General features: G+C 44.3%; 1 protein-coding gene across 1 annotated transcript in view; it reads right to left on the bottom strand.

Moving 5' to 3' along the window:
* The window catches only part of Sorcs3 (sortilin related VPS10 domain containing receptor 3), a 645,896-nt gene that overhangs the window by 597,456 nt on the left and 23,452 nt on the right, over positions 1 to 24,988 (bottom strand). The window lies entirely within an intron of this gene.

Genomic DNA, 24,988 nt, shown 5'->3' on the forward strand with positions numbered 1-24,988 from the left:
CAAAGTGAGACAATCAGTAGATCACTGGTTGTCTCAGGGTTTCTGTCTGGGATGCTGTTACAATCAGTAGCATACCCAATCCCACTAATATGGCACAAAGAGTTGGCAGGATGTGGGCAGAGTTTTCCTGAACTTTCTGCAAAGCAGGTTGGCTTATAAATGCCTCTGCTTTCTTATTTTTAAAAACATGCTTTAAAATGGAAAGTCCTCCCCCAAATTATCTTCTCTTGTATGTCATGACCTCCATGGTGGCCCCCAAGAAGACCCAAGCTCTTGCTCATTACCAGTGTTTAAACCTCAAACACACTTTAAGAGTATCCTCACTTTCCACTCCACATTCTGAAGCTCAGTAAAGCTGCATGGCCTGCTATCTTCAGGAGTTAAGAATGGAGAAGGACTGCATTGATGCTTCCTGATCTGCTGGGGAAGATAAGGTTCCCAGATCTGCTGGCCCACAGAAGCTCACCTTAGCAATTTTAAACTGACACACGAGCCTCCGAAGCATTGCAAGCCCTGGGGTTTCTGTGTGTGTGGAGAAGTCATGACAGCATTAGCAATGGCCCTGGGGAGAACAGTGATGCTGTGTGGGCCTCAAGCAATCTATCCCATACTCCTCCTTCAGGGAACTTTGTCCAGAATGCTGATTCTGCTAACTCAGATTCTTTGGAATGGCAGAAGCTTCATGCTTACTCAGGTTTCAAATCATTATGTTTCAACCAAAGTCTGAGGTCTTTCTCTGGGCTGCTCCAATGGCCTTGCTCAAAGCAAAGAGACATGCTTTCCTATATAGCACTGGCAATCACTACTTCATTACTATACCCATCTAAGTCCTGACATTTGCCCCTACATTCCTCAAATTTTCACTTAATAGTTAATGAATACTTTGATTAATGTTGGAAATGTATATCCTATGAACGTCCCTGGAGATAATTATTTTCATTCAACAAATATGGAGCACCTACTATCTGCCCATTCTGTGTAGATATGTGAGGGACTAAGAAACAGAAGCTAAAGCCAATCTTGCAAGACCTCACTGTAGGCCCTCCATCTGTCTTGGCTGAAAAGCTCCAGAAACATTCTGTATTTCCTACTGCCTGCATCTCTAAGACATATGTGGTCCAGACATATGTCTCAAAGGATGACATCCCATCTCTGTCCTCTGCAAATGTATTCTTATGTCCAACACCAACCCCACCTCTGGTATCACATCCTCTCTATCCAGTATGACATTCCTCAGCTGATTAGGATTAATTCCTTTTCTGGATCCATAGAGATAATTATATAGCCTAATGTTTACTAAGTTTGGGGCATTTTGAGGGGGGAACTCTATCCCCAATGACTTGTAACCAGTTCCCTGACCTCAATAAATCCTGGTGGATTTATGAAAATCTTGCCAGTGTCTGTACATAAGGGAGGAAAACACCTCTTTGGGGAAGGGGGTAAACTCCAATGTAGAAAGGAAATGCACACCACAGTCCACTGGATTACTCAAAATTAACATGCATCAGAATGATTGAAACCACATAATGACAAGGTGGAGAGTTACAGAGCAGCACCTGTTCTCTGTTTTCAGTTAGCACAAGAGATGGGAATAAACAAAGGTCCACATCAGGCATGTGTTGTCTTCAAGGTCAAGGCCAGAAGCTCTAGAGCAAACCAAGAATAGGAGCATCAACTGTTTTAGCTATCAGGGATGAATCAGGAAGGTGAGGCCTGACTGGATTTTTATATCTCTTTTACTGGTGTTTATAAGAAGTACTTGTATCTTTCTGTTTCTTTTCATTTTTAAAAATTTCCCACCACCTCCCATAAACAACATCCTACCCCAGCTTTTTCCTTCTCCCTCCATCAGTACCCCATCACAGGGGCACAACCCAATTGCTCATGCAGTAGGCCAACTTGAGTATGATAGGTCCAGGGATTCCCTGTCTCCATGTGGATGGAATTCCTCCATTTGGTTGCCATGACACCATGGATTAAGGGATCTCTGGCCTTCTTACCACATAGAATCCTTCCTTCTACATCCTTCACTGCAAGTCAGGAGAGCAACGTTTCTGCAAGACAAGCTGATGACAGTGCTGGCCAAACCTTCTATCCTGAACACTGTCCTAAAAGACCCAATGGTCTCAACAGGTGAGATCACAAACATGGACTTTGAAACTCTGTCAGAAGGTGTGTGGGCTAGATAGTTCAGCAGAACAGAAATGTGCTGGCCACCAAGCCTGAGAAGTTCGACTGAGTTTGATCCCTGGAACCCACATAGTGGAAGGAGATAATCACTCCCACAAGTTGTCCTCTGACCTCTACAGGTGTGTGATGGTGTGCACATGCACACACCACCCCTCACACACAGAGAGAAGAATGAATGAATGAATGAATGAATGAATGAATGAATGAATGATAAATATATGTAAAAATTGGTGTCTGAAGAACACATTCAGTGCTCTTTTTCATAAAGGAATTATTAAGTGTGGCCAACAAAAGGGAACCATCAGCATAGTCCCTCTGGTGCTCAAGGTGCAGTCATGAGTCAACAGTGCCCATCTGGACCATGGTTCAGAGAGAAAGGATCTACTGACCACTCCTCCCCTGGCTGAACTCAATATTCCCATGATGCTGAATAAAGAAGAGGAGATGTGTGCTGTCGGAATGACTTGTCGTTGTATACTAATAGGAGGCTCCTGACAGCCCTAAAGTCATCTCTCTGGATTAATATACAATGAAGGTCTGGCTATGACAGATGAGGCACCCAGGTGAGATGGTAAGAGATCCGAGTCTTGAGTGTAATGCTAGTCCTGCCTCCAGTCTATGCCCTGGACAGAACACTTCTTCTCAGGAGCAGTGGCTTCTGCATCTGAACAGTGTGGTGCTCTGAACAAAAGCAGATCCCAGGCCTTTTTAAAAGTGACATTATTCACCACTTACAGGGACCTCTGCCCCAGCTCTCCTGAGTGGTGCAAGGTAAATTATAGCTAGTAAAAACTGAGTTCTCAAAACATGCCTCCCACTCTTGCCTGGAGAAGTCCCAGACAAGTGCTTCACCCCAAAACAGACAGCTCACCACCATCCACCCTAAGTAAGGGATGTGTATAAGGGCACAGGTGTATGTGTAAGGGCACACTGATAGGGGAGAAATGAGATTCCACACCCACCCTAAGTCAGTTGTGCTTGTAAGGGCATGCTGGCACACGGAAGAATGAGAATCCACATTCAGAATCAGAGCTAACCTCTCACCACAGCTGCCCTTCCTCCAATGTCTCACTTTCAGAAGATGAGGCCTTCCTTTGGCCACACCAGGCCAAAGCACCACATGTAAGCATACCCTAAAACTGCAGCATGCAAGGCTAGGGCTGGCTTGTCCCGTCAAGTGCTTGACATGGAAGAAAGAAAACCTGAACTGGATCTCCAGCACCCACATAAAAAGTGAGGCTTGGGCACATGTGCCTGAAATCCCAATGTTACAGACAGAGACCAGCAGATCCCCGGAGTTCGCTGAACAGTTGGGCTAGCTGAGTTGGAAGGCCCCAGGATCAGTAAGGGACTGAAAATTAAGGTAGAGAGTCAAAGAAGAAACCTTATATCAACTGCAAGCCTCCAAATGTGTGTACACACATGTGCACATGTACCTTCACACACATGAACATGCACGCATACACGCGCGCGTGCGCACACACACACACACACACACACACACACACACACACACACAGCTCACAGGGAAAGACTGATGATGCCACTGAGGCTCTTCTCCCCGACTGGCTGATGTCATGACTGTGTGGTGTGTGCTGGAAATTGCAGACTTCAAATCAGTCCACACACCCTTGCTTCCTGTCAGCCTCATCCCGGAGGTCCAGGCCTGGAAATCTTTTCCCCAGGCCTCATGTTTCTGTTCCCTGCTTGTTCAGTGTCCAGATCATCAGCATGTGACACTTAGCTCAGATGGGAAGGATGCAAGGGTGATCCAGCTGGAAGGGTCCTGCCTCACAGCTGTGAATGTCTTGTGGTGAAGACTGACCAATCATAACAGGCTCCTCTGATAGAACAGGGTGCTGCAATAAATAATCACTGTGATAATGGAAGTCTGAAGGGTGATTTCTAAACTAAGACCTCCTGAACACTGAGAGGATAAGGTACTCCAAGAACAAAGAGTGTGTGCAAAGGCCCTGAGGCAGGAATGACTGATAGACATAAGTCAAGGCAGATCTGGTCTGCATGAAGAGACAGATACATAGCAAATGGATATTCCATGCAAGTTAGAAGGGGTAGAGACATCAACATGGGCAGAGAAAGAGCCCTGAAGACCAAGTCAGCAGAGCTGTCAGCAAGACTTCTGGGAGAAGGGGTATTTGAGCTAAACTGTAAAGCTTAGGTAGGTCCCACAGAGGCAGGAGAAAGGAGCCTGGTGTGTAGGGACCACATGGCTTTCTTGGAAATGTGCCAGTTCACCTGCCTGGAGCCTCAGGCAGGAGGAGCCACTAATGGAACGTGAATAAGGGTTGGACTATGAAGGCACTCTTACTAAAGAAGGAAAAACAGGGAGCCAGAGTTTCCCCCAAGTAGGAAGAACAAGGAGGCATTAACTGGACCAGGAGCCATTTTTTTTTATTTTGTTTTATATACATAGGTGTTTTGCTTACATACATGCCTGTGCACCATGTACATGCCCAGTACCTATAGAAGCCATAAGATCACACAACCTGCCCTGGTGATTCCTGTCACTGCATATCAAGGCCATGCTGCTGAGGGCTGGCTACCTCACTGAGACTCTCAGGAATGGGCTGGAAGCCCGAACTGTGGACCAGCAGGTAACCAAGGATGTGTCAGAATCCCACCTACATTAGATAGCTGGGAAATCCCACCTACATTAGACAGCTGGGAAAGGCGGTCATGGAGGGGATTTGAGAGAGGAGAGAAGAGAGAGGGAGCAGGGGAAATCTGGGAATGAAGCACGCACCATTGGCATGGGCAAGCTCTGGGCCACACTGGCATTTTCTTCCAAGAATCAAATAGAATCCCTGCTTCTGTGCTCCTGCCACAGTGAACAGTGACGTGGAGCATATCACATGCTGCTGTGAGCTGCCCACAGCCGGCTGGCAGAAGCTACAGTTGGCAAGTGCTGATTCATAAGGCCCTCAGCTTATACACGCACAGGCTTCTGTGCCAAGGCTGGGTACACACGAACACGCAGGCACACGCAGCCCACTCCTGGACAGCTCCTCCCGGTTTAGCTCCCAGTCTGTGGGCTGCTGGACCATGCTCTGCACTACATAAAGATCTATCTCCCTCACCCACCTCTGCAGCTCTCTTAGTCAGGAGCAAGATGAAGGAGGCAGCCCTGGACCCTGCTTTGAGGGTGCTGACGGAGGACCAAGAGGTAAAAGGCAAGACACCCAGTCAAACCTGAATTTCTGATAAACAACACATTTATCTTCATTTCCATCTGCTGAAGCCGGGGATGTTGTTACTGATGGTGCAAGTGTACAGCTCTCTCTTGCCTTTCCTCCCCTGAAGCTGCAGGTGAGGGTGGGAATGGCATGGCAACACTCTGACGTCAGTAGGATTGTTAGTACTCCTGTTTATAGATGAACCAGCTGAGGCCTAGGGCTTGCCTGAGGACACACAGCTAGGAAGTCCTGTTTAAGACCAAGGCTTGGACTCCAAAGTCAGTATCCTCTGGAGACAGGCAATAGAGTCCAGGGGTGACAATGAGCCAGTGAGCTCTCATATCCAAGTTCCTGTTTTCAGTCCGAAACCTGGTACTCTTTCTCTCCTGGCCTGGTTTTGTGTGGTTGCCACCTCACACCCGAGGCTGTCTTGGCCCCAGTGCCCACATTCAGGTGAGAACTGCACACAGACCCTTCCTCCTTAGTACGTGTTCACATTTCCAGTGGCCTTTTCCAGACATTTCAGTGTGGGTTGTCACATACAGAGAAGAAACAGGTTGTCCATCATTAAAGAAAACACAGCCACTAGAGTCTTAGCACCTAGTTTCTGGAAAGGGCTGCTTTCTGCCTGGAGATGGTAAGATGAGGTAAAAAGACCCAAACAGTTCCTAAAGTACATCAACAATATCTCATTACCCAGACCAATCAGGCTGATGAATATTGAGTCATGGGCACTGACCTTAGACTAGCTGAGAAGAATGTCTTGGTGATGGGAAGATTTGAGACTGGAATAGATGAAGGCATAAAGTGGGGGGATGGGTGAGGGAGGATGAGCAAATGCGTGAACATTTAGATAGATGGATGGGGAGATTGGTGGCTAGATGGGTAGGTGGGCTGATGCATGGGGAAGGGGTAAGCTTGCAAACTTAAAGGAGACCACTAAGTATCTGAAATTCCTCCAAGGAGTGTGGGCCTTTTCTATCATGTTCAGTGAAAGGTTTTAAAGACAGGGAGAGAACAGAGAGCTGTAGGAACCAGACAGAGAAATGTAAACAGAGAGAAAGACAAATGGGTAGAAATGCTGTAGTGTGGTCTTCTTAACTCAGTGGCTCTGTCCAAGGTTCCTGAACATTCCTGGCTGTTACAGTAGCATAGAGATGGCCATGGGGACACTAGATTTTCATCTGTATGATTTACTGGCTGTGGGTGTTATGGAGCTCACGACAATCAGTTATTTGTCACGTTCTGCATCCAGGAGGCTGGGACAAGGGTGAGTCAGGAGGGTGAAGTCACTGTAGTCTGAGTCTGCAGCAGCTGGTGGGTCCCCTCCAACACCTTCTGTACCCCCACCCCCAGCCCCAGGATGGTCACCACGGTCCACACCCAAAACACCACATCCTCAAACTGAGACACAGAGAGTACTCCCACAATGCCCACGCATGCCTGCAGGAAAGCTAGACTTCTGCTGGGAGCCTCCTTTTCTACTCTCTAACCCTGATCTTCACCATAACAGAGACACTGATGGGATAGGGGAGGCTGTGTGAGGGATCATGGCCATGTCCTTTAAAAGATACTTGTGCCACCTCTGCCTGCTCCTCCCTACCTTCACCCCATTCCAGTATGCAAGAACTCACAGCCACGGGCAATAAGGTGGTGAACATAAATGGGTCTGGAAAGAGGAGACACTAATCCCCAAAGAGGAAGGTGAATCAGCAAAGGAAGCCAAGAGAGCAGATGCAAAATCTATCCCACCTCACTAGAGACTGCCTTACCCCTTAGGGGACAGACCCTTTACTGAAAACTACTACACACAGACTGGTCTTTATGTATATGAGAACATGCTTTGGGGTTAGAAGTAAAGAATATGGTCAGGGTTTGAGGCAATATACTAAGGAAATTACTAAGGGAGACATTGATGAGCTGAGGAGCTTGTGATTTGTGACTCAAACACAGACAAGAGATGTGATGTGATGTGATGTCACCACATACAGGTGACCCTTGCAGCTGCTGCCTCTCCGTCCAGACTGGGCAACCAGAGTCAAGCCCACGCTCATTGGTACCATAATCTCTCTAAAAATAAAGCACTTGTAGATGGTGTCAGATACTTCTGTATAGTAAAAGGATTTGTGGGCCAAAGGGACCCCAGAAGGATTGATAAGCCAATCTTTGGACACAGAGAATTGTCCCTACTTTGTGTCTTGCAGACAAAGTCAGTTTCTTCCCTGAATTCCCACAGTGCTTGCTTCTGGCCTCTTTGAGGGCTTAATGAGCTGCATGCCCACTTGATTGCTTCTCCATCACTCCAACTATTTGTCAATGCTAATGCTTATTGATGATTTTCTAAACACCCAGCACCACATTCTTTACAAGTACTAGCTCATACAATGCCCTGACTACCATTTAATATTTGTATCATCATCACTATCATTTTTCAGATGAGATATATGAGTAATAAGAGAAGGGCAGACAGGGTAGAGCAGGCTCCCATTTGAGTACTGCAAGAATTAGGGATGAACTTCATTGTCTCTTGCTCCAATATTAGCTCCTGTGAGTGCCACCCAGTGAATACTTGATAAATGATAAACAAATGGAAGAAAAGGAGAGAGGGAACAAGGTTTCTGATTCTGTGGCACTATAACAAAGGATGCAGCCCTGTCACAAACCAAAGACAAACAATACATGAAGCCAATGAAAATAACCATTAACGGTTGACAAGGGCTCCATTCACTGACACATGGCAAGTCTACTCTATGAATGCCATCACCTTTAATTGTGTATTAAAGGTAGTTGCCATGATTCCCGAGGCACAGCTGAGGAATGGAAGCTCACACTCCTTCATTTGTCCAGGGCTCTCCCTGGAGAGAGACAAGAATAAAGGGCATGGCCCCACAGCTGACCTGAACCACTGGGAAGTCACTACCTTGGATCCTGGAGCCTCCAAGACCCAGCTCTTGTGTCACCTCACCCATGGATTATCCTAGTGGATTCTCTGACTCTCTAGAACTTTCTCCAAAACCCCAGCATGGAATTCTGCAGGCTTTCCAAGGCTCTTTCTACAGTGAGAAAGTTCAGAGTTTGCTCTCATGTATTTCATACTGAACCCTGAGCCTAGTGTGGGGAAGGTACTTAGAAGGTGCATGCTGATGGAGCAAGCTGGTTGCCCATTAGTTGTCCAGTAAGATTGATAAGGATTGTGGAGGGACCCTTTCCAGAGCTTAATGGCTATCAGGGTTGATCAGCTTGTCTTCTCTGAATTCTAAGGGTAGGCACTCCATAATTACCGTATCTAGCTTCTCCATCTCCCTCCAAGCAGCCGTTGACTAGACAAGTAACAAACACCAGCTGACACCAGCAAAACACCCAAGAGGCATCAGCAGCAGAATGTCAAGGCAAACAAGAGGAAGCACCCTTCACCCCTGCTTACCTCCCTAGTCAGGTCTCATGCAGAGGACAGACTCTGTTCAGAAGCTGCGTGGACCCACCAGGTAGTTCTCAGCTGGCTCTTCTTCCCATGAAGAAAAAGTGTGAAGACCTGTCAGGCATCTGGGGCTCACTCTAGGCACAGCTTTTCTGAATCCAAATCATGGAGAGGCATCTACATTCTGGCCCTAACGAGGCTAGTGGTTCCTAAGGACTGAGGCAAACACAGGTTTACTCTGTCTTAGTCAGTGTTCTATTGCTGTGAAGAGATGCCATGACCATGGCAACTCTTATACAAGAAAGCATTTAATTGGAGCTTGTGGTGGTATGCAAGTAGGCATGAAGCTAGTGGAGCTGAGAGCTCTACTTCCAGATCTACAGGCAGCAGAGACAGACAGATAGACAGAAAGACATTGGGCCTGGCCTGGGCTTCTGAAACCCCAAAGCCCCACCCCAGTGACACACTACCTCCAACAGGATCACACTTACTCCCAATAAGGCCACACCTCCTAATAGTATCACTCCCTGGTGACTAAGCATTCACATCCATAAGCCTATGGAGGCCATTCTTATTCAAGCTACCACACTCTCAAAGTTACTGTTTGGGTACTGGGCCCCACATCATCAAAGCTTTCTCCTCCTGAGCCCTCTTCAGCTTTCTGGAGCCTTCAGTACCCAGGCCCTTTGTTTCCTTGACCTAGTTGGTTCTTTACAGAAGGTGCTGAGGGAGATGCAGAATAAAGGCAACTGTCCCTAGTCCTCGATCATTTAGACCTTCCTCTGAGCTCATAGGAGACCAGGCCCGAAGCTTGATCAGATGCCCTGAGCAGGAAAATCCCCAGAACCCTGGCTAAGAGCCAGTGGCCTGCAAGTTGTTCATGACATCACAGGAGATAAGGTGTGGTCTTGGCTATTCTTGGGAGCAGAAAGCAGAAGACTTCAGACGCTGCCTCAGGAACATCTAGATGCTCCTGATGTCACTGGCTTATGTCAGGAACCCAGGTCCCTCCATCTCAACCTCACTGCTGATACCAAATCTAGAGGATCTGAGATTCCTAACCCAGGCATCATTGTGGATGAATATTCTTCTGCAAGGATTTCCATTCTCCAAAGGCTTAGCAGCATACAAATTGTGAACAAAGGCATATCTCATGCAATTTGTCCAACAACCTCTATCCAACCCCAGAACATATTGCAGGGCAGGGTGCACTAACCAAATCACTACCTCTATGAGTTTGACTTGAGGGCTTACAATGAGTCCCATAGTAAGGATCCTCCTGCCTGGAGTCATATTAGACCTAAAAGAACATTTTAAAATAACAGCTAACCTACCGAATACTTAAGACCTCAGCTTTCTTCAGACTTCCAAAGATGCCTACAGCAGACAACCTTGCAAGGTACTTCTACCATTGTCTCCTTCCTACCGGAAAGGACTCAAGGCCAGAGAAGCAGAGGAACTGGCCTTATATTTGTTCATTCACAAAAGAACTATCAGGGACCTACTTGGGGGCCAGGCATGCAAGGTGAACCCCCTCCCCCCACCAAGTCACCCTGAAGATTTCTTCCAAGCAAACACACTGCTCTCTGAAGAGGTCATTTCTTCTCCCATTTCTGTAAACATGAAGAAGATCCAGAAGCTTGCTCCAGTGTTTCCCCTGCTAAAATTCCCTACTTCTGCCATGCCCAACCCATCCAATCACTACACACTGAGAGAACTGAAGACAAACCAAGCATTGTCTACATGGAGTTTTCGTTCTGATGATGCAACAGAACACAAAAGACAAACTGGTAACATGAGCAATCTGAGACATACCAATAAGGAAGGAAAGCAGAGCTGAGGGATAAGCTCAGTGTGCAGAAATTACACAGTTTAGCCGGTGCTATTGCAGCAGGCCTCACTGGGAAGGTAATGTAATACTAGAAAGAGGTGGTAGAATGAACCATACATCTCCATGAGTACAGAACATTTCATGGAGCAGGAACCATCCGTACAAAGCCCTGAGACTGTGGTGGTATGCTATGGAAAGACAAACAAACTAGGTGAGGAAGCATCATGAGGACAATAACTCTGCCCATCACCAGGTCACCGGTCACAACAAGGACTCAGGCTCGACTCTGATGAGTTTCCTCATGACTGATGAGGAACACAGGGTCAGGAAGAGCTGATGATTTGGTAAAGTATGTATAGGGCAAGACTTTAAATCAGAGCCCAGAAAAAAAATTTAAGTATTCAACCCACCAATTAGGGTACCATGGCCTTTTCCTCCCATCCACTGTTCCTGGTAAGTCATCCTTCCTCACTAAAATAGGTACAGTGCCAACTGATACACACACACACACACACACACACACACACACACACACACACACACACACACACACACACACGAAGGCAATCTTGGCCATGTTCCATGGAAGACACAGGGAACTGAGTCTCAGAGCTCCTCCATGCTGCAGTCAGGGATGGGGAAGGATGATGAAGATGTCTCTGGAGCCAGGAATCTGGGAATGATGGTGAGTTCTCCTCTCTCCTCACCTCTGCAGCTGTAAAAAGCAGCCACCTCTCCAGAAAGTGGGTTTGTTTACTTGAAGAGAGTCCCTGGGCTGATTCCTAAGCATTTTTAGGCACACACTACAACACTACAAATAAAACTCACATTTCCCATCTTAAAGTGAGAAATACAGATCACAGAGTGGAACATGAGTTACTTACACACACACACACACACACACACACACACATACATACCAGAGCACATCCTCCCCAGAGAAGGAAATGTGGGGAACACTCATGGCTGGGGATTTGGAGAACATGCCATTGCTTACCCTTCCCACTGTGAAGAGGCCTATTTTCAATCTGGAGGCTGGCCTTCTAGAAGGTATTTACTCTGGTCCTACCTTTGCTCTCATCTTGCTGTTCCTTCTCTTTATTTTTAGTGGAGTCTTGGCTGGCCCAGAACTCACTATGTAGACCTGACCAGCCTTGAACTTGAAACAGTCTTCCTGCCCCTGCTGCTCAAGTGCTAGGATTACAGACATGCATCATCAGCTCATCTCAAATGTTTTTGATAACAGCTTTCAGAGGGGTCTGTTAACCTCACCAAGGGCTCACCTACAGTTTGTCTGCCTCTTCAGGGAGCAAAACCCGGACACAGCCCTCCAGGAAACTGGAGTCTACAGTAGTAAAGATGTCCCAAAGTCAGGGACCAAGGTCTCAGTGCAAACAATAGTAATAACTATAAAGGTCTACATTTCATCACTTTCTGTGGACCAGGCCCTACCTGTACCACTCAGGAGCAATAGCTAGCTGAGGCCTGACACAGTCCTGTGAGGAAGCATCAATGATCACCTGTTTGTACAGATAACATGTTATGGTTTCCATCTGAATGTCAGCAAAGACTCCTGTTCAGAAGGCTGCTGCTGGGTCCTTCCCTTGGAACGACCCTTCCCCTTGAAAGGGACCTCAGCTGCTGGATCCAATCTCTGAGAGCTTATTGGCTCATAAAGGCTCTGACTTAATCAACTGATTAACCCACAGGCGGATTCATAACTTGATGGCCACATTAGAAAGTGGCAAAAACATTAAAACTTTCAAAGGTGAGTACTCACTGGAGTAAGGTATCACGAGACCTTGGGGTTTTACTGTATTCCAGGCCCCTTCCAATCCTATCTAACTAGCTACTTCTCAGCTGCAATAAGATGTCTCTGCCACACTCCTACCATCATAACAGTCCACTCTGCTTCCACCCCAAAGTAAAGGGGTCAGCTGATTATTGAATAAAACGTTAAAAACCATGAGCCAAAAATAATCATTTTTTAAACATTACTTATCTCAGGTATTTGCCACAGCAATAAAAAGCTAATACAAGAAACTGAGGCATGAGGAGGTGAGATGACTCCACCCACATTCACACAACTACTAAAGTAGCAGAGATGGGTTTGACCCCAATCATCAGAGTCTGTCTAGCAGACACTCTCTCTAGGACAAGCTCAATGGTGCCCCCACATCTAGGGCACTGATATGAGTGAGAGGCACACTAAGCTGCATTGAAGTTAGGACTCAAACTGTGCCCCGATGAATGCTACAGTCCATAAGACAGAATAGCTACTATTCAGGTTATTACTCACCAGCCTGTTCAATGGGATCGACATTTGCCTGTGTTTTCCATGCAGTTCTGACATGGCTGACTCATGCATTTGTCTCATCCATGACCAGATCATGTGTCCTTTGGGATCTCTGGTCTGTACAGTGACCCTCTGAGAAGTACTACAAGGGCTTACAGAAGCCATCTGCAAATGTATGCTGGGAGAATTAATGAATACTTATGTGAATGAATGAATGAACTTGGGCAATGCAGATGGTTTAAGTGTCTTCTTGACCAAGTACAGAACATGACAACACCCAGGTCAAGGATTCCTAGCCGCCTCCCACACAGCCTCACAGCAGGACTGAAACAGAGATAGATATGTATTCTTTTTATCCTTTTACAGCACTTAACTCTATGTTTCACTTTAATTAAAAAGGCGCAATAGCTTCAAGTGCTGGATCTTGATGCACTGTGCTCTTCATGAATATTGATCACTCTGGGCTATATAAAATTGAATAATTATTAGCAATTAAAAGAAGGTCAACAGAAGGCTTTCCAGAACCCTCCACCAAGAGAAAGAAGGAGAAATGGGATGCTGTGATGAAGAGCCTTCGGCAAGGACTCTGCCAGAAAGGGGAGAAAAGTGTTGGCTGATGAGGCAAAAACCTACACTTAAAGGCATAGGCTGGTTTGAAGCAGGATGCTCTACTCAAAAGCCGTTTATTTCAGTGAGGACAATGCACTAGGTGTGAAGAGGATGTATTTGATAACGTGGGTTTTAGGAAAGGATTAAGAGAGGGAAAAGTGAATTTAGAAAAGTTCCTCCACCTCCTTGAGTCTGCTTTCTGCCACTCACCTCTAGTGCTAGACCAGTGATGGGAATAACCTTGTGATGTTCCTGAAACACAGCTCACACTTGATGAATTGGTGGGCCTTTCATCCCTCTTTCAGGATGGACAAGTGTCTCAGCAGCTCCAATAGACCTGTGTGGACTACCCAACATCCTTTAATTCTCTCCTCACTAGAAAGAAACCCCACTTCTCATGTAATCCTGCACATAGGCTGACTCATGAGAAGCCACCAGATCAGGGGTCCATCCCTGCTCACTCTGCCCTATGGCAAAAGCCATCCTACAGCCTGACAGAAATCAGGCCCCCTGCTATTGCCTACCACCTAACTGGTACCCTCTCAGGCCAGAGAGAATCCTTATACTCTTTCTACACAGAGGCACTCCAAATTCTGAGAGCTCCTGAGCTCATTATCTTCTCTACATGAACCTACATTGTTTGAGAATGGCTTGTGTCAGAGCACAGTTCCAGGGTCCTCCCTAAGCTGTGTCTCCATCCTTGAACAAACTTGAATGGCTCGCTTTGAGAGCTGATCATTGTAGCCCCAGACCAGCAATAAAAGAGCAGGGTCATGAGTAGACACATTCTGTGGCTCTTGCCTTGGGAGGCTGATGGTGGTAGAAACAACTTTTAAGTGTGTTCCCATGAGATCATACCCAGCAATATCATAAGAAACTGTAAAATACTCAAAAACAAACATCATGCCAGCCTCCCTTGCTGTCTCACACTGGACATTTTCATATTAAATGTTACTCTGGCCTCTAAACCCTGACCCTAGGGGTTAGGTTACTAGTCACAGATGATCTTTAGTTTTACATCTTTTCTATCAATAGACATATTTACTAATATTGATAGGATAATTGCTATGTGCCCCTGGCATACAGACCCTCGCATGTATAAACTCATTTAATAGCTGCCTTCTCAGATCTGAACTCTAGAAGTCAGTCACATTGCAGGAAGTCTCTTCTATCCAACCAGCTAACCACAAAGACATGGAACCCCCTATGTCAGCAGGGTTTCTTATATCACTGAACATGTCATCATCTTGAACCCAGTCAGCTAAAGGTATCAGGGCAGAGTATAGGGAAACAGGCAACACTGAGATCCCTCCCTGCTGTGGGATGTTCTGTATGGCAAATGTGTTGCTGATTAGTCAATAAATAAAACACTGATTGACCATTGGCTAGGCAGGAAGTGTAGGCGGGACAAGGAGGAGAATAAAGCTGAGAAGTGGAAGGCTGAGTCAGAGAGACACTGCCAGCCGCCATGATGACCAACAGCATGTGAAGACGCCGGTAAGCCACGAGCCATGTGGCAAGGTATAGATTAATGGAAATGGATTAATTTAAGCTATAAGAACAGTTAGCAAGAAGCCTGCCACAGCCATACAGTTTGTAAGCAATATAAGTCTCTGTGTTTACTTGGTCGGGTTTGAGCGGCTGTGGGACTGGCAGGTGAGAGAGATTTGTCCTGACTGTGGGCCAGGCAGGAAAACTTTAGCTACACCTCCCTTAAGTGCAGTGGCATTTTCCCCCTATGCTCAGGACTAACCTAAGGCCTCTCAGAAGCTAAGGAAGTGCTACGTCACTGATATACCCTCTGACCTTTCTCTACATTTTCATGCAATCTTGCTAAGTTCCCAGGCCTTGCCAAGAACTCACCATACCCCAAGAAGGCCTTGAATTTGTGATCCTTCTATCTCACCCTTATTAGCAGCTAGAATTACAGACCCACCATCAGGCCCAGCTCCTGGCTTCGTTTTTAAAGTGTGTAGTGTTGTTGACTGACAGGATTGACACCCAGTTAAAGAATTAAATGTTAGGGACCTCACAACTGTTTATTTGTTAGAAGACCATGTGCAGGTGTACCTGACATTGACCTTGGTTCTATCACTACTGTAAACCAAGCTCCAAGAAACTGGGTTGTCCACTGTGTAAACAAACTTGTACTCCAATACCATCCTTTATATGCTAAAAGTTACATAAGAGAGGGGAAACTTTAAAATCTCAGAGATGGGACAGTGTTGGTGGACCTCTCTGCTAAGCATGTATATGCAAGGTCCCACTCCTATCCTATGTCTCTCTCTCTCTCTCTCTCTCTCTCTCTCTCTCTCTCTCTCTCTCTCTCTCTCTCTCTCTCTGTGTGTGTGTGTGTGTGTGTGTGTGTGTGTGTGTGTGTGTGTGTGTGTGTTCCTATCTTCTCTCTCATCTTTTCCCCCCTCTCTCTTTGAATGTTTTCAGGAACAGGACAGATGTCCCTGGATCATGCATACTTCCACAGAAGGTCAGCCTCAAGAGAAAACTGGTTACTTTAGGGACACTGACTATATATATGGAGTGGAATAACAATTGTTATAGCAGGATGCACAGCAGGATGGTGGCCTCATCACCACCACTCTTTACCCTCCGACACAACCACTTTCATGGCTGGACCAGTTGGCCTGGGGTATTCAGTATTTCCTTGGTGAAGAAACTCTGAAGCCAAATTTCTCTCCACAACCCTCTGCCTCTTCCTCAAAAGACTTTTATGCCATAGAACAAGTGCCCAGGTTCACAGGCAACTGTGCCAGATGAAAGGTAGCAGTGGAAGCAGCATCCTAAATATTTAAAAACCTTATAAAATGCATTTGCATCCATATTTTAAGGAATACAAAACCTGGGCCGGTGAGACTGATCAGCACAGAAAGACACTTGTCTTGCAAGCCTGGGGCCCGAGTTCAATCCCTAGGACCCCTGTAAGTGTTAAAGGAGAGAACTGACCCCACAAAGCTGAACTATGACCTCAACACACACACACACACACACACACACACACACACACACACACACACACACACACATACAAGTAAAATTTTCAAAATATTTTAAGAGAATGTAAACTAAGTCTTCTGTGGTGATGTATGCCTTCAATCCCAGCACTTAGGAGGCTGAAGCAGGTGCATCTCTGTGAGTTCAAGGTAAGCGTGGTCTGCATGGTTAGTTCCAGGACAAACAGGGCTACATAGCAGGCCCTTGTCTCAAAAAAAAAAGTAAACTTTTTATCTCATGTTTTCAGTCTTTTTTTATGATGGCTTTTGATTTTCTTCACCTTCTATGAGACTATCCTAACTCAATAAAAACTAACAAACCAAATAATAACTTTGGGTTAGACTTTGCAAGGAGGGAAACAAGCCAGCAGGGAGAGGTGACATACTGCAGCAAACTCAGCTGCTTGGAGCCTCGCCTTTCCAAACATCCAATCTAGGCACTGAACAGAGTCCTGGCCACAGGGCATAAACCTGCCTTACCACCATGAACAGCTGAGTTCTTGGGGTGAGGGCTGGTTCGACCCTCACTCCTGTCTGAAGCTTATTCACCTCTCTTTATCCCATAATCACTAGTGACTGCTGATCAGCCATAATTTGCAGAGATGTGATGCCACCAAGAAACCAAGAAAGATCCAGACATGGTCATCAAGTTCATGCCTAAGTCACTGTGATGTGAGTGGCCAGGGTCAACTAGCATTATGTAATGGGTGTCTCAGATGCCGAATTAAAAATAGAGGCATCTCAGAGCAGAGGAGCCTCAAAAGATTGTAACAGAGGGAAAAAGAAGCCACATAGCACCATTTTATCTGAGATGGAGATGGAATCCAAGATCAAGGTCAAGACGTAGATGGAGATGGAAGTTAGGAAAGAGTCAGAAAGAGAGAGAGAGAGAGAGATGAAGTGATGGGAAAGGGATGTAACACCACACACATACACCAGGATTCGGAAGAAGCCCTTCTCTTCCTTACACAATCCATTGCATTTGCCCGCCTCCTCTCAGTGCAGCAGAAAGAATGAGGTCCTGGTACCAGAAGACAGACTCCCATCTCGCCTCCAGACCTTACTAGCCACGATCCTATCACAATTTATCTCAGCTCTCAGAATGCAAAGAACACAGGGGGAGCCAATAAATCCTCTTCTTAAGCTGCTTTGTAGTGCAGTCCTTTGCTTCCTTCTCTGTCTCGCTGCTCTTGTTCTTACTCAGGTACCATTATTATTCTTTCTACACATTAGCTTTTATACTTTCTATACAGAGACAATCATCAAATGTTAGACCTGAAAGAGTCTTTTATCTGTGGCCAAATAAAAGGTATCTATAACTACCTACAGAGACCATGATGGTTCACAGTGAAGTTCTGAATGTATTCCCCTGAACTCAGAAACAAGAGAAAGAGGTCCAGGATCATCACTTCTATTCAGCACTGCAGGGAGGTCATAACCTGTGCAATAAGAGAAGAAAATAAAATGAGCAGTATAAAGCAAAGCTCAAAATGCTCATTATTCACGGATACCATGATGGTATGCAAAGAAAATCTAAAAGAATCTGAAGATAACACTAGCAATGAAAAACCAAAAATTGAATTATTTTAAATGCCCTCTTTAAAATCACATCAAATGGCATCAGATTCCTAGGAATAAGTCTTTTGAAAGATCTATAAGATCTTTATACTAAAAAGAAATTAAGGAAAACTAATCAGCAGTTTCCTCCACAGATTGATTTATATAATGTACTTTCAACCTACAATCCTCGCAGGCATTAGGGGAGAAACCAAGAGGTTGTTTCTAAAATGCATCTGGAGACATTAACAGGTCTAGAACAGCCAAGACAATCAAGAAGGAAAAATATGAAAAAAGATGAAAAGACTAGACAGACAAATTGAAATTATCAAAGAATTGTACTCATTATAAAACTAAAATATAGGAACAGCGTGGAATTAGTGTCAAGTAATAATGCATCAATGGACCAAACACAGAATTCACTAATAGGCACATACAAAATATCTGTTGGCAACATAAGCTGTCTTTTAATATAAAGGGTTTGGAGTTCTAGTAAGTAAAGAAATTTGATCCATTTTTTTCACCCATGTAAACTCAACACATTAAAGAAAAAGAACAAAATTCCATATAGATGTCAAAGTTAAAACAATAAATCTTTTAGAAGGCCTTATAAAAGGCAAAGGTTTCACAATAAAAGGAAAAAATTGATAGACTATATTTCCTTTAAATGAAGGCCATCTTCTTACCAAAATATAAACTACAGTTTAAGAAGGTATCTATAAGTCAATACACCTGGCCAAGAACTCTCACTCAAACTATAAAAAACTATTACATATCTGGTTTGAAAATAGAAAATGTAATACAAAATGGACAAACTACTTGGATAGGATTTTGCTAAAGAGGCTCTCCTAATGGCCATTAAGCATACGAACACTGCTCAACATCCATCATTAATCAAATCAAACGCTACAATGGGACACATTATTGTACCTGCCAAGGTGACTAAAATGAAAAAAAAATATATAGATTCTGGCAATAACGTGGCATAATTGTGAATCCCATGTATTTCTTAAAGAAGTTTAACTCATACAACCACTTTGGAAACTTATTGTTATCTTCTCAACTTTACTCTGTGGCCCAGCCACCCCACTCTCAGATGCGAACTCAGGAGACAGGAGTGCAAATGTCAAAAACAAAAAATGTACAAGGATGAAAATACAGCCCAAATTTGGACTAGATGTCCTTTAATTATAGATATTCTTAATTATAATACAATTAAAAGCTTGAGTACGTCTATACTATAATATTATACAAAGCAAAGCTATCCACAGTAATAAATCATACAGATAAAATGGTAAGTAGTATAAAATAGACTCTGAAGACAGCACACTATGTACAGCATTTATCTTTGCCTTTGTGTGTACTTACAAATTTGTATCATAAATTGCTCTGAAATGGAGTGTCTTGAGACAATAAATATTTCATGTTTCTTAATTTCTGCCTTCAGGAATTCAGATGAGGCTCAGTTGGATCTTCCAGCTGAGAATTTCTCACAAACTTCCAATCAAGATGTCACCCAGGCTACAGTCATCTCCATGTCCAACTTGGAAGTTTGCTTCCAAGCCCACACAAATAGCCACTGGGCCCCAATTCTTCACTATAGAACCTCATCAGTGTGGCAGAGATCTTTATCACAATAATCAAGGACAGTCAGAGAGAAAGGCTGCAAAATAAAGCTAAAGCCTTACGGCTAACCCGGGGATGAATAGCCCATCACTGTGCATTTGCATATTTATAATCAGGTTACTGGGCTCAGTCTACACCAAAGGGTTGAGATTTAGAAAGACATACGTATCAGGTGGCAAAGACCACTGGAGCCATGTCAGAGCCCTGTATAAGCAGCTTCCTGCCACACTGCATTATTCTGCTTACATGACTCTCAAGAACAGGTAAAACTTGGTACAAATCAAAATATTGATCATTTCTCATTAGAGGTAAGTGTGCAAGGGTCACAGAAAGCTTCCTATGATGCTATGTCTTAATCTTGTTTGAGTAGTGAGGTATCAGTGTAAAAACTTCAGTGAAATGCACAGTAAAAATCTGCAGCCTCTAGCTACATTTTGAAGAATTATTAATTTATTTTGGGCATACATATATAAAAACAGTTTGGGGTATGCTATTTAAGATAAGCTGGTATAAATTCAAGTTAGATTATTATGACTTTAGGATATTAAAGCCCCCATGGTAATCGAAAATAGCTACATAATACACACTGAGTGTCCCTTATCTAAAATGCTTGAGATCAGAAGTAGTTAGGATTTCATGGTGGTTTTTTGTTTGTTTTGAACATTTGCATATACAAAATGAATTTACGTCAGGGATGTAACCCAAGCATGAACATAAAATTCCTTCATGTTTTATATGTGTGTTTTATGTACAGCATAATAGTAATTTTATAGAATATTTCTTAAGAATTTTGTGCATGAAACAAAGTTGCATGGTGTTGAATTAACACTACAGGTACCATGTCTGCACTCACATGTTTTAGATTTTGGAGAATTTGGGATTTCAGGTGGATGGTGATAATGATCACACACCATTGGGAATGTATTTAATACCACTAAACTGCATAATTTAAAATTACTAAAATATAGTTCAGCAGTAGACAGCTTGTCTAGCATGTGCAAGGTTCTGGATTCTAATCACAGCACCAACCAGGAATTAAAATGATAAATTTATGTTGTATATTTTAGGATAATAAAAATAGTTTAAATATGTATTCTCATATATGTGTTTGTATATACATATACATCCATAGAAACAATTGGGGAAAGGATCTAGTAGCCCACCATCCTTTTTTTCTTCTATATCTGAGAATTTGGGGACCAAAAAGATGAATTGAGCACTGGAAAGCCATAGAGCTAAACGTCAACAGCAGGACTGTCTCATGATGCTTTTCCCTGCCACAAAGTTGCCTCCTTCACCCAGCCAACATGCAGGCATGTCAACTCACAACCAGGTTGAATTTCCCTCTACAGTAGCTGTACCAGCTCCTGATAACTGCAATCAGAGGAAGGGAATTGTATCAGTTTAATGTGTCAGGGCCACATAAGAAAACGTCTCTGCTATCTCAGCAAGCCCTCAGAACTGGTTTCTGGTTGGAGTCAGGCTCCTTCATCCAGAGTGCTTATAAATGATGAGGAATTAGGATGCCAAGTATTGTGACTCTGACTACAAACTCAGGAAAGTCTAGATGTCTGCGTTATAATTCAAGTGTTTTGCTGAGATAGAAAAGGGTTTTATTCCTATGGAAAAAGTGCAAATGGTACATGTGGCCACTTAATTATATTGTATACAACAGACATGAGGATGTAACCTTTCAGGTGCCTCCTGATTCTGGGCATCAACATTCCCACAGTAGGTACTAAGATTCATACTCATTTTATCAATGAAGACATTTAATTTAAATGCAGAGAATATAACAATTGGTACAAGAGCCTATAACTATAGGAGACTGAACTAATATTCAAACTCTTGTTTATTTTATACAAAGCTTATTGCCTTAACTAACTCCTATATGACTCCCACATGGATCACTTTAAATAGAAAAAGTTTTAAAGTCACTTAATAGTTCTCTTTAGGCCAGTCATAAGCGGTTCTGATAAAATCAATGTAACAGGTCCAATAGCTCCCCTCAATAATCAGCAAATGCATTTAATATGACTACTAGTTAAAATATGCACACAAGTGTGCACACATACACATGTATGCGCACACCTACCACAACAGAACAGAACATCAGAGCTTCATTCAACCAGCAAGGTGTGCAGCTGAGTTAGGCAGGCCCACTTTGCGAACCAAATAGGGACCCGGTCAGTCCAAAGTCCTCAGTGTGCAATGAAGGAGCCTTGAACTCAAGCAGCAAGCGCTATAGAGAAGAGCCAGGGAAGAGCTCATTCAGGTGACGGAAAAGCCACATTACCATAGACCTCATGTGGCCACCTCACACAAGTGTGCCTGTATATAGAGGATGTAGGGCGGGCAGAGGGGACCAGGATGGAGGAGGGAGCTGGAAGAAAAACTGCAGGAACAGAATGGGAGAAGCTGGGATCCAGACAGAGGGGAGCAGGGCAGAGGTGCTAGCCATGGAGCCTCAGGCAGACATGCATGAATAAGCACAGACCTCATGCACAAGTGTGCCTGTCCCCAGTCAGAGCTGGGTCTAAATTACTATCATCAAGTCCCCACTCACTGTCTGGTACCTCCTCACTATGCACAGGCTTGATTTCATTATGAAATCTACCACAATTTAACTACGTACATATACCGGTATACATATGTAAATATGTATATTAATTTATACACACACTCACATACACTCATATACACACACACTCTCACACAGGCACACACAGTCATACACTCACTCTCCAACAGACACACATACTCACATGTTCACATTCATATAAACACACACTCATACACATATACACATACTCACTCACAGAAGTCACACACTCATGTACACACACACATACACCCCTTAACACTCACACAAACATATACTTACACATCACTCATACACAGACACACATGCTCACACACACCAACACACACTCACACAAACACACATTCACTCAACTCGCACACTCCAACACACACACATCACACACATACACATGCACATATAAACACACCTTAACATACACTCACATGCACCCACACACTCACATACAGACACACCTTCACACACACACACACACAGAGCTAGAAGCTGCTTAAGAGCACAGTTCACATCTTCCACCTCTAAATCTCAGCTCGGCCACTTTTCTGTGCAACCCCAGGAAGGTCACAGATTTAACCTCCACCATCCAACAGTCCATGGAGATTTTCAGAGTGGCAAATGAGAACTATAAAGCACAGGAGAGGTCTCATAAAAATTATTCATTTTCATTTGATCCATATTGAGCAGAATCACAGTCCAGGATCCAAGATCCAAAGACATTGCTCCTCCTCCTGCATGAGGCCTGCTCCAGCATTCCCTAGTTGAGCTCTACATTCGATATGCCTAACAGGAAAATCCCATATTTTCGCTATTTTCTGGGCCTTTCATCCACCCCAGTTTCAATCCTCTACTATCTTCCTTTCTCCCCTCCTCCCATGATGCCTGATGCTATGATGCCACAATCCAGTCTCTGTGACTTGGGGAAATGTTTCCATGGTGATGAGCAGTGACATCATAAAGGAAGGATTGTTGCAGGGTTGAATGAAATCTGGCACCAGATGGACCTGCCTCCTTACACAAGAGGAGAGGGAAATGATGCATGTGGGCACATCCAGAAAATGGGAAACCAAATCACTCAGTGGATGGCAACCAAGGATGAAAAGGACAGAAAGGCCCAGTCCTCTCCATGGGACACTGACAGTCCGATTTGGAAAAGAACAGATTTAATGGACCTCACCAAGACAAAAATCACTTTTCATCCAAAGAGACCGAAGCCAAAACCAAGAAGGCGCAGCATGAAGAAACGACACCTCTTGGTTTAGAAAGACCCAAGATGATGGTAGCTTCACCCACCAAAGTGCCAGGTATCGAATATTTACTGAATAAAAAAGCTGTGGACTCTTCCCTTCCAGAAGCTTAGACTTCTGTGTGTCTGTTGGCTAAAAATATTGTGATCTGAAGCCCAGCATGCAGTTTAGAATAACAGGTCTCACCAGGAAAACAATAGCAACTGTTTATGGCCATACTACCCAGAATATATCAACCTCAACTGATCTCAGAAGCTAAGCAGTGTTGGGCATGGTTAGTACATGGATGGGAGATGGGAGAAAAAAATAGCAACCACCTCAGCTTTGTTCCTGGAGGAAATAAAACTATCTTTCAAAGAAAAGTTTCAAAGGACATCTTTCTGTAAGTCATGCCCCATATTGCTGTGTGCCATGTCCAGGATCTTGAAAAGCAAAACTGGCCTTAAGAACGGAATGTCCAGAGTCAGGGAAATGTGGCTTTGGACCTGAAGAAAGAGCTTGACCTGGACAGGCAATGCTTGTGAGTAAAGCCAGACATGTTATCTTGGCAGGACCTGGCCAAGGTAATCATTGTCTCTGGCTGTTTCTTTCTGTGCCCCTTTATAGTTCAGCATGATTGAGTGATGGTCATGTGTGAGTACCAAGGATAGACCCTTTCCACTAAGAGTTTTTCTTGATCCCACAGGAGGGTCTGGGAGATAGAGCTGCAGACAGGGCCATGGTGCTTTTTTCCGTGGCTGAGCAGCTGGTTTTCCAGAAAAATTTCTCTTCCAGAACATACCAGTCCTTAGTAACTGCCAAGCCCATGCACGGTGAATGTGTAGCCTTCATCATTATTTATAAACTAACTTCAAAAGGAAGTCATTTTCATCCAGGAAACCTGACGCATGCTCTTCTGTGCCCACACATGCCTAGAGATGGGATAACTGCTCTCTTGTTATCCGAGAGAGCGGGAGGTGGTATTTTCGGATGTCAGTATGGTCTTTCCCAAACCACTTAGCATGTTTCACAAAAAAACAGATGGCTTGAGGGCTACATTCTCAAACCATTCTCCAGTCCCTAAGAACACCATAATCCCTGTTGCCCTGTTGGCCAAGGATGTGTCTACCAGTATGTCACCTCCATAGCTCCTTCACCACTTCATTAAGGGATCCAGCAGACTGGGTGCTTCTTTACTCCTCTATCTTCACAATGGTGGGATCTCTGGGAACAAGGAACTGTTCCTTACTCACATTTGAGTCCTAGGCCCAAGCACATGCCCTTAGCAAAACACACAAGCCAGCGTGAAAGGGGAGCCACACACCAAGAGCCCTGGACTCAGCAAATCATCTCTGCCAACTTCAATTATTCAAAAACAGAGCCAGTAATGCATTCATGTGTACAATTTTGTGTGTATACACTTGCCTGTACAGG

This window comes from Peromyscus californicus, unplaced genomic scaffold (assembly GCF_007827085.1).
Source record: "Peromyscus californicus insignis strain IS unplaced genomic scaffold, ASM782708v3 Scaffold_4__1_contigs__length_199733344, whole genome shotgun sequence".
In the NCBI taxonomy this organism is placed as follows: Eukaryota; Metazoa; Chordata; class Mammalia; order Rodentia; family Cricetidae; genus Peromyscus; species Peromyscus californicus.